Below are 11,238 nucleotides of genomic sequence, written 5' to 3' on the forward strand. Positions count from 1 at the left end.
TAGCTCATTCAATAATGCATGCACAAATGATATGTAAATATGCTCAGTGCTCTAATGTGTGCTAAACACTCAATCAAGTATATATTTTCAGTCCAGATCTATAGTGTATATCTAAGCAAGATTTGAAACACACTATTTGAATATCACAAAATTAAATTAAGGTTTCAAATATGCTAAGCAAGATACGTCAAACAAACTCAATAGGATATTTCAATGTATAAAGCACAATGAAGTTGTTTGAAAGACTAGCTTTTTATAAAAGGATTTTTGCACACAAAATCTAGGTTTAAGTAACTTGCAACAATAATGCAAGAACCAAAAACCTTCAAAGTTTTTCCACACTAGATTTATCAAATGAAATCGGTGGAAGAACTTTAGGCTATACTCTCAAGTAAAATCAATTAATCAATATATCAAGAGAGAGTATTAGCTAGAGAAATTTAAGCACAATAGCCTTGTAGAGATACTCACAATGCTTAGAGAAAGAGAATGAGGAGTATGTGAGTGTTTTCAAGAAGTATTTGGCTAATATAGGGATTTTAGGGTTTTGAGAGTTGAGAGAATTTTTGACCTAATCAAGTTTTCTAATCCTTGCTAATTAAGACAAATGAATGAGTATATATAGGCAAGGAGGATTTTTTGACCGTTGGGGATATAGTGGGTATAAATAAAATTGTTTAAAAGACCATTAAGCAAATTAACCCAGTTTACCCCATTTAAAAAATCAGTAAAAATATTTTTAACCCGTTTGGGTGCCCGACTTGAGGTTCGGGTACCCCAACAGACATAGTCAAAAATTCAACTTTAAGAGGTTCGGGTGCCCGAGTTAAGGACCGGTTGGCTGAACCAAAGTCAGTAGCCACATGTTCGAGGTTCGGGTGCCCGAAGCTGAGTTCGGTTAACCAAACCAGGCAGTTCGGTCGCCCGAGCCTCTATTTGAACGTAAACATTCAGTTGCCCGAGTACTTGAAAAGTGCTCTGACAAGCATTCGGGTGCTCGAGGAAGATACGTTCAAAAGAGGTTCGGTTGCCCAAAGCTAAGTCAACATATTGACTTGTTCGGTCACCCGAGCTGTTTTACACGGCATTGGTTCGGTCGCCCGAACCCTCTCAACCTTTTTAATTTTTCAATCCAATTTTAGAAAATTATTATTTCCCTGATATGAAGATGATAATGGGGACTGTTTGTGCATTTTTTTAGAGACCTAAGGACTTTCTATCATACTGGAAAAATACGGTGTCGGTCGACCTTCCCTAAGGTCTGTGTAGGTACCTAAAGTCTAGCTATGGTCGTTTTGAGCATACCTACCTATCATACATGATGCAAATTATTACAAGTCATACACGCGCACAGTTCATAATAAATTACATCCCAGAATGAAGAAATAATCAAATGAATACAAAATACAACACATAGATCTTCATTCTTCAACACAAACACCGCACGCCATCATGATATGTCTTTCAGTTCTAAAGCGCGCACAAGGTGAACCTGCATGCAATTCACAGTACAACCATTAGTACCAAGAGTATTTGCCATAATCAAAACTGGGTGTCACCAATGAGGTCAACATTATGTTTTATGTTTTAAGTCTATTGAGGAAGGAATGATTGTGAATACTGAAATGTTTTGGAGACGTGTATATATGGAAATGTAGGCAATGGATGGTTAATATGGATTATAGATAGAAATAATAAACTCTGGTATTATGATATTATATTTATGGAGACTATGTTTATGTTTTCCGCTGTGTATATGTTGATTTATGGATTATTAGGATTTTATCAGGTATAACGCACCGAACCTGGGTAAAAGGGTTCGGGGCGTTACACCCTCCACCGGAGAGCCACTGCATGTGATTAGCAGAAGAACTACCGCTGCCACTGAACGAGGACAACCAACCAGCTGTTTGCCGCCTACGGTAACCACAGCCAAGATCGCCTGCCACTGCACGCCACACCTCGTTGTCAGAATTGCAGGTTTGAGTCATTTGACCGAGATCTTTCTTTTAGTTTAAAGTTGGAAGTGTTTGCTGAAATGCGCTATTTAGAGTTTTTTTTTTTGGATTAATTTATGCTCGAGCTAGCACATTTTAGTATATGTCAATGATTCACTCAAAAAATGAGCAGCTCGGAAGCTATCTCAAGTATAAGAGTTCTGTTGTGTAATATTCAGCCCAAATGCTATATCGTTTTCTCAGGGAATGCTGTTTAATCCCAAATTTTACATTTTTTTAATTGAAATTAAAAATTTACTGAACTTAGTTTAGATTTGGGGTTTTTAAGATTGTTTGAGATTTTCTTCGACAAATTAAACGAACACGCAAATTAAACCCTAATCCTAGCATGCACTGAATTAAATAACAAGAACGAAAAACTTACGTCTAATTAGGCAAACATCGAAACATGCGTTAAACTTTGAAATAGAAACTAAAGACGGTCACTTTAGCACTTAATTAAAGAACGCAATAATGGAAACTCAATCAAACACAAACGCGAGCGATAAAAACCAAACCTTTAACAAATTCAAGAATTTAAATCAAGACCAAACTTAAACGCAATACAAATTTAACGCTTTAATAACCTAAACGATAACTGAATATGATAAAAATGAAAACTTTGATAAGGCTAGCCCTAAACTAAATCGAGCTTCAATCAAAAATTAAAATTTAAAAAGGTCAACTAATTTAATTTCTAAAAATAAAAAAAAAAATTTTATTTTTGTATTTTGTTCTTTTTTTTTCTTTTTCTTTTGAACCAAATCGGAACCCTACTTAATTAATTAAATAACTCGAAGTATTAATTAAATCTACTGCAAAATTTAATTGAGAAGATAAATAAATAAATAAACTGTAATAATAATAAAACACCCTAAACAATTATTCAAAATCTAAAATTTTCCAATAAACCTCAATAAAAGAAAATAACAATATTCAGTTAAAAATAAAAAGAGGAAAGAAGAGAGAGAAAGAGAGAGATCAGAGTCGCGATAGAGAGGGGGACTTCTGGTTTCGGTTGGCAGCAGGTGGCCGCAGTAGTTGTGTAGTAACTTGAAAAATTAAAAATGATTAAAATAATTTTAAAAAATAATAAATAAAATAAAATTAGATTAATTATTAATTAATTAATTAATTATTATTTAATTGAATTAATAAATTAATTAAACGTTATTTAATTGAATTAATTAAGTAAATTATATGATGGGTATATATATATATATAAGGATAGGGTATATATATATATGGTCAAAGTAATAAGTATATATATATATATAAAATATAAAATAATGTAAAGATAGAATTAAATGAATTGGAAAAATCCAATTCAATTGCCTTACCTCTCTAGAGCCTTTCATGCTCAAATCTTTCAGTTCTCCTACTCTCTCATGCTGGTCGCCTTCGTCTCTGTCTTTGTCTCTCAATTTCTTGACGAATTTGCGGTGAATCGGGAAACAAAAGGTGCCATTGAATTCCTAACTCCACCACCGATATTTCTACTAGAGCAGATTTGTCGTGGGAGCGGCATAGACACTATTCCTGGAGTAAGACAATTTTTTCCTAATTCCTCAATTTTTCTTTAAATCTACTGCTAAATCAACGATCAGGCACCACCATGTGGTTTTAGTCGCGAATGTCGTCATTTTGGCGTAAGTAAATTTCTAATTTAAGTTTTCTAGGTCCTACTCCAAAGCGAGAGTGAGATTTGGGGAATTAAGTAAATTGGTTATATTTGAGGGTATAACTATTTATTTGGAATTTATGGCCATATGAAATATTAAAATATTATTTTATTTAGGATTAATTTAATGGAACTAAGATTTTTGATTTAGGATTCAGGTGAGTGCCACATGCTTTTTTTGAGATCCTGCCAGTGTAGTTCAGGAAGTCATGTAAGGGGAAAAATATATATTAAATCAGAATTTTTATGAATTTAATGTAAAATGAATTGTGTTATATATATATATATATATATATATATATATATATATATATATATATGTATATGTTTCGATATGAGTTTGAAATGAAAGCCATTTAAATTATGTTTTTTCGAGTTTATGACTGTTTATTAGATACGTATATGCAAAAATGAACTAACGAAAGTGGAAAATATTTTTTTGATAATTATGTAAGAAATGAAAGGTATTTTCAATATATAAACGTTAAATGTTGGTTGGCTTATTTTACAGGAAATGTATGAATTTTATGGTTACATTGTGTGGCGTGAGTAAATGTAAGTTCTGTGCAAATATATGTTAAATGTATGAAATGCAGGCTAAGTAAGTAAAGCATTAAGAATGAACAATGATATGAACCATGTTGCTTGTGTATGTTAATGCAACCATGTAAATGTATGACAGCTGAAAGCCGTATTAGTAGATTTTAGTGCATTTCTATGTGGACTAACTGATGACAGCTAAAAGGAGCTGTGTTAGCAGATTTTAGAGCATTTCTATGCGGACTAACTAATGATGGCTAAAGAGCAGTTGTAGTACGAATGAATGAAATGAAAATGGAATGAAAAGAAAATGGAATGAAATGTGAATTGCGAACGATGTAAATGGGAAAGAGTCACTTAAAGTGAAATGAAATGAAATGTTAAAGTTATGAACATAAACATTTGTGAATAGTTGAATAATGACAGTTATGATATTAGAAGTATTTATGTTAATAGAATATGTTACAACTGGGGTGAGGCATACTCTTCGCCCGAGGTCTTGTTGAGAAAGGCGAGTGCGCTAGTAGTATCAGATGTAGCAGTAGGCTGCATAATGCATTATGGTAGAGGGAACCTACTTTAGACCTGGCAAAGCGGATCGCGTCGGTTTATCTGTGGCGGATAAGGCGGATTATCGGGTGAAAAAATCATAATCCATATTCGACTCGTTTAAGTGGCGGATTAGGCGGTTTTGGGTCGGATAATTCATGGTGGATGGGCGGATAATCTACCATTCTCAAATATAATTTTATTAATAATTTATTTTTTGTCATAATAATTCAAATATAAGTTTATTAATAATTTATTTGTCCAATCTATACACCAGTCCAATCTTGCCAAACAAATACACCCAAAGAGAACTAGGCCTACAATAGCCTAGAGTGGATGATTTTGCTTTCCTGGGTAGCAAATAGTTTACGAAAAAAAAAATCTATAATCTGAATTCATTTTTCACTTTCCTCAGTAAGCAGGCATAAGGCAATAAACCACAAAGTTCACTCATTAGAACTCTCGCCAAATACAATATATTGCATCAATTGTACACCAAACCCAAGAGTCTAAGACGAACTCTGCAATTCCAAACTCACCATGTAATACAAAAAAGGATGTTAATTTTTTTATTGAAATAGAAGATGCCTAAAGCATGAACATATTGATGTCGTTCCAGAACCGAATGATAGATTTTTTAGATCTATAGAAGAACTGAAGAAGAATACTTATGAAGGCCGAAGGGTATTCTGTTTCTATAGCAAAAGCTCCTGCTGGTTCGAAGCTTGAATGGTTCACAACGAACTCACGAAGGCCATAACTGAAGGCCGAAGGCGAAGGGTCTCTGTCTCTCACTCTCTCCTCTCGCGTTGGCTCTCTGAAGTCTGAACAGAGATGCTCACAGCTCGTCACACTGAAGAATCAAAGAGGGCAGCGCAGCAGGTTGACTAGAAGAGGCGAAGAGGAAGCTAGGGTCTCCATCTCTCACTCTCTCCTCTCGTGTTGGCTCTCTGAAGTCTGAATAGAGATGCTCACAGCTCGTCATGCTGAAGAATTGAAGAGGGTAGCGTAGCAGCTTGATTGGGAGAGGCTAAGAGGCAGCTAGGGCTCGAATTGAATAGGGGCTATCGGGCTGGATTAGGACTTGGGAGTGGGAAGGCTGAAGTAGTGAGGCGCTGAGTGGGGCGTGTGGGTAGTGTGGGCATTTGGGCAGTGGACTTACTGGGCTGGTTGGGTTAAAGGGTTTGGGCTGTAGCTTGTTGGGCTTTCCTTTGTTAATTTTGTAAGCGAGTTGGCGGATATCCGCAGGATAAACCCGACCCGACCCGCTAAGGGGGCGGATATGAAAATGAAAAACCATATTCGACTCGTTTAACAAACGGATAATTATAAGTCGATTAAAATGGGTCGGATGTGGTTCGGATTAACGGATTTTTATCCATTTTTTTAGGTCTAACTAACTTGTATGGGCGGGTAGATTTTCCTATCCTTGGGGCCTTCGCTGGTAAACCTTTGTTTGAACTGTATGAGTACGAGATCAATCTAATACTAGAGGACTTACTGAGTAAGGTGAGTGCCCTGATATGTTTCAGTAGTGACCTTCGGGTTGCCAAATGTATTAGAGCAGAGGGGTGTTACTTGTATGGGGGTAATCACCCTTATCCTTGGGTAATCTCGTGAGTTAAATTTTTTGCATGTGATTGATTAGGTTCAGAAAATGATTTTAATAAATTATGTTAACGATTTTCAAATCTTAAATATTATGTTGTCATATAAACTCATGTTAACCACACACTGTTTTAATATATTATTTCTTCTCTTACTGAGATGTGTCTCACCCGAATATAAATGTATCTTTTTCGGAACCTCCTCGAGATCGAGTTTAGAGAGCTCGAGGTTTTATAGCATTTTTGGGAAATATAAAAAAAATGATATAAACATTTTAACGATTTTTTTGAGAATATAAATATTTTATGTTTATGTCTAATGTTTTAAGGTTGATAAGAAATGAATGGTTGTGAATACTGGATGTTTTTGGGGATATGTATATATGTTGAATACAGGTGGATGATTAATTTATTATGGTTGGTAGAGAGGTATAGAAAAGCTCTAGCATTATATGATGAGGATTATATTTATGTTTTCCATTGCTTATTGATTTATGGATTATCAGTATTTTATTATGTATAACGCCCCGGACCGGGTTAAGGGACTGATGCCAGTTTTAGCTCCCGATATTTTTTCTGCGATAAAAAAAAAAACCAAAAATTCATAAATTGCTCAATAAAAAAACCTGGAGATTATAAATAAGACACTTTGTTAAAATATTGAGAATAATTAGGCATTTAATTATAAACATAGGCCCTAATGCACGAATTAAAATGCCTAATTACGCAGTTTAAGCGTGTAATCACACCCCCAACTAATGTTTTGCTAGTCTCTAACAAATAATGTGAATGAATTTCAGAGCGGTATCCATAATTACTACTCTAGAAAATATGTAATTAATGCTCATGCAACACAACCATACCGTTTCACATACAGGAATATAACTGAATTTCACACAAATTCGTTCATATTCAATGTACACAACTCCGAAGCGCATCACTCATGCAAGTTTCATCATTATATAGAATTTAAGAACAGTATACTCATATGAAGTTAACCAGTAGTACAATTCAAAGTTAATGCAGTCATATAAGTTCAAGTATAAACAGATAAACTCTCGAGGTGTGTGCGATGTGTGTGACTCAATACACCTAAGATACCAGTAGACATTTATAGAACGGTCATTTTTGACTCAGCCTAACTGGTATACCCTAAAAAACTCTAAAAAAAAAAAGGGCTCACTCATCATATGTGAGGAGGAGTGTCACGATCAAACATCCCACATATTGAAAGGAACAAACGTTAAGTATATGGAGTGGACTAATCTGAGAAGTATCTAGCCTATCTATGAGGTGTCGGATCCTTAACCCTAGCATCTTCTCACCTATTCGCCATGTCCAATCGAGACCACCCTAAATCAACTTATTCACAAACTTGTCGTGAAATACATCTGATGTAATACCCCAACCCCGAAGGGTTTGTGATATTTACTTTTTACTATTGATTTACAGCGGAAGCAAATAAACTCAATTATTATTAAACCAGAGCACTAATTATCCATATTTCAATCATTTATTTCAAAAGAAGAAAAATTACATAAGCCTAAATATCTAGCATCATACTAATATCTATAATCAAGCTTCATTTTTTTTTTTCTATTCTATTCCCACCCGCATGCTTGCTATGCCTGATTTCCGATATGTCCTTCAGAGTTATCTGAAATGTAAAAATATGATTAGGGTGAGACGATACTCAGTAAATAATATTATTATTAGTGTGTGGCCAAAATGAGTTTTTTAAAATTTTATAAAATAATATTTAATACTATAACTTTAAAACTGCTTCTAGAATAAATATAAATTTAAAAATTTCTGCATAAAACTTTTACCATCAACTATATCAGTAAAATTTAATAACCATATACAGTGACCGTTAAATTAAATTTTTAACTTTAAAACTATAAAAATATTTAACTATATACATACATATATTTTTCCTTATACGTTTCCTTTAAATCGTTCTTTAGGCACAAGAATGACCCTTTTCATATAAACTTATACTTTTCCTTTAACTCATTAATAACTCTGTACACGTAATTAAATATGTATAAACATATATTGTAAAAACCACCCTTAGCCCTGTTTACCGTAAGTCATGTTTACCCCCATGATTGGGTTGTGCGGTCCGAAAACTGGATTTAGCTGGCTGGCCGACCAAACTAAATCAACGTACGTAAACTTTAAGTGATATTTTCCTTATTAAGTTCTGGTTCGGAACTAGGTGTGCACCTAGGAGAAATCCACTAACATAAATAACCGCTCTGTAAACAGTGTGGGTGCACTCTGATTCGTTTAAACTTTAAGCTGCGGTACCAAGCATTTGTAACTTTGAACTTGCTTTGCCATAAGAGATTTTAAAACCATCTTATTATAATTTATGTAATTTAAAATAATCTCGTGAAAATCTCATTTTTACTCATATTTTCATGAATAATGCAATATAGAAATAAATTCATGCAACACAATTTTTGTGTTAAAAATATATATAATTTTTTTTAAATAGAAAAAAATGATAAAAATTTACTCGAGGGGATTATAACATTTCTTAACTCAAAAATAAATGCAAGTATATTAAAGATAGAACTGGTATAATTAAATATACGTAAAAATAAACTCATGAAAATTTTATGGAACTAAGTAACATAATTGAAATTTACTTACAAAATAAACTCGGGTATGAATTTAAAATAAAAAAGAAACTAACATAATCAAATTTACTTACCTTCTTCTTTTACCTTGTGCTACGAACACAATAATTATCTCTAAGAAATGAGATCGGAAAGAGTGGGTGAGTGAGAACTTACTCAAAAATTTTCTCTCCACCACAAATTCTTTCACTCACTAATCCTTCTCTTCCTTGGAAAAATTGTTGTAAAAAATGAAGGTTGAGAGCTTCCTATTTATAGGAAAATTTTGGGGAAGAAATGAAATTTATAAAAGTATGGGGAGATAGGTGAAATTATATTTTTTAAAAAAATTAAAGAATGGGCAAGGGATGGGTAAGGTATGGGTTGAGTATGGGATGGGGATGGAGGCCATGTGGGAGTACTTGCCACCATTCCCATTAAATAAATTTTTAATTAATTACTTACCTAATTAATTAATCAATTAGTTAATTACTTATTTTATTATTTTATTATTTTTCTTAATCATTATTATCATTATTATTACTTTTAAACTATTTTTAGTATTTATTTATTTTATTATTTATTTTTGAATAAGAATTAAATTTGAATTTTGAAAACTCATGTCCACATGATCCTGTGAGCCCCACACAACTTCGAGACCCAAATGGATCCTACGTAACTCCAATAATTCTCATACGATTTTATGAGCCCTACACAACTTTGAGACTTGTGTAAACCTACACACGACTTCGAGACTCATGTGGGCCCCGCACAGTCTTGTGGGCCTCGCATAGGATACTTATATTATTATTATTTTATCATATATTTTTACAAATTATGTCAGTCAAAATATTATTTTATGTACTTATTCATGTATATAAACAGTGTCTACCCTGTTTTATCTTTTGAAATTCAATTTTGACCAGGTTGACCTCTAGGGAGCGACTGAGCCGCAATGGTCTCTGAGCACTTGTTAAGACAAGGTCTTTCTTAGGCATCAAACATGGAATCAAGGATCCTACAGAAAAACACTTCTGTATTGATATTAACTTAATGACCATTTTTATTATTATTGTGCTTTAATTGTATATATATTTTTGGGTCATCACATTCTCCCCTCCTTATAAAAATTTCGTCCTCGAAATTTTCTAATTTAAAATGAGTGTTGTATAATTGGTTGCGCTATTTGAAAGAGTAAATTGATTAACGATTTGACTAAGTCTTAGAATAGATTGAGGATCAATTTGGCGAAGTATTTTATTTTGAGAATTGGAGTGTGAATTGTCGGTCTAATAGGGGTTGAAATGGTAGAGAAATTAAGAAAATGTGGAAAAGGATAATTTTATATATATATATATATATATATATATATATATATTATACATGTCCTATAAATTAAAAATATATGTATAAAAATGAAACGAAATCTGGCATTTAGAGCCTTAGATCAACGTCAACATCTATCGAAGTGCTAGCGGTGTCACTGCTAATCGCCTGGGTTCTTTCTTGATAGAGTTGACCTCTTGTAATGTCGCCGGCTTGGGTTAGAAAAAGGGAGAGATTGCCTGTTTGTTCGGCGAAGGAGGAAGAGCTGCCCTCTTCCCGAGTTATTGGTGGCCCGTATATGAGTCTCAATGTGCATCGGATTTCCTTGCAATGGGGAAGTAGGCTAGCATTATCCGAAACCCTTAGTGTGGTGACTGCAATATTGCCATTGTAAGGGGTGTGGCTCATTGATGTGATATTAGTTGTAAGTTTCATAGTTGGAATATTCTCGATAGGAAAGAGGGTTGGAAGAATGGCAAGGGCACTGCTCGGGGTTGTAGTGGCGGAGGAGGTAAGATGGATAATTGATGGGGCAGTAGTTGAGATAGTGGCTTCTCCAACTGATCCTCGCCTACACCTACGGTTCTCAAACGAAAAGCATATATTTCTCAGCTCGATTGGACCATACTGTCGGAGTTGTGCTGCAAGCAAGATAGTACGATCCATAGAAGGGAGTTCCCCTTGACTGCTGTGGAAGGCCTCCTCTAAAATCTCCAACTGTGCCTTACTGGGTTTCCATCTTTGGATCGACGATCTAGTGCTGCTCTCAGCAACTTGGGGAGTTGGGTGATTTGGCAACATTTTCGAGTAATGAGACAACTAAGAGACAAGTTGGGAAGAGCTAATCACTGCAAACCGAAATGTGATTGTTCAAGATGATAGAAAGCTGTGATGCTTAGAGTTTGAGAATG

The sequence above is a fragment of the Malania oleifera genome, chromosome 6 (genome assembly GCF_029873635.1).
Source record: "Malania oleifera isolate guangnan ecotype guangnan chromosome 6, ASM2987363v1, whole genome shotgun sequence".
Lineage (NCBI taxonomy): Eukaryota > Viridiplantae > Streptophyta > Magnoliopsida > Santalales > Ximeniaceae > Malania > Malania oleifera.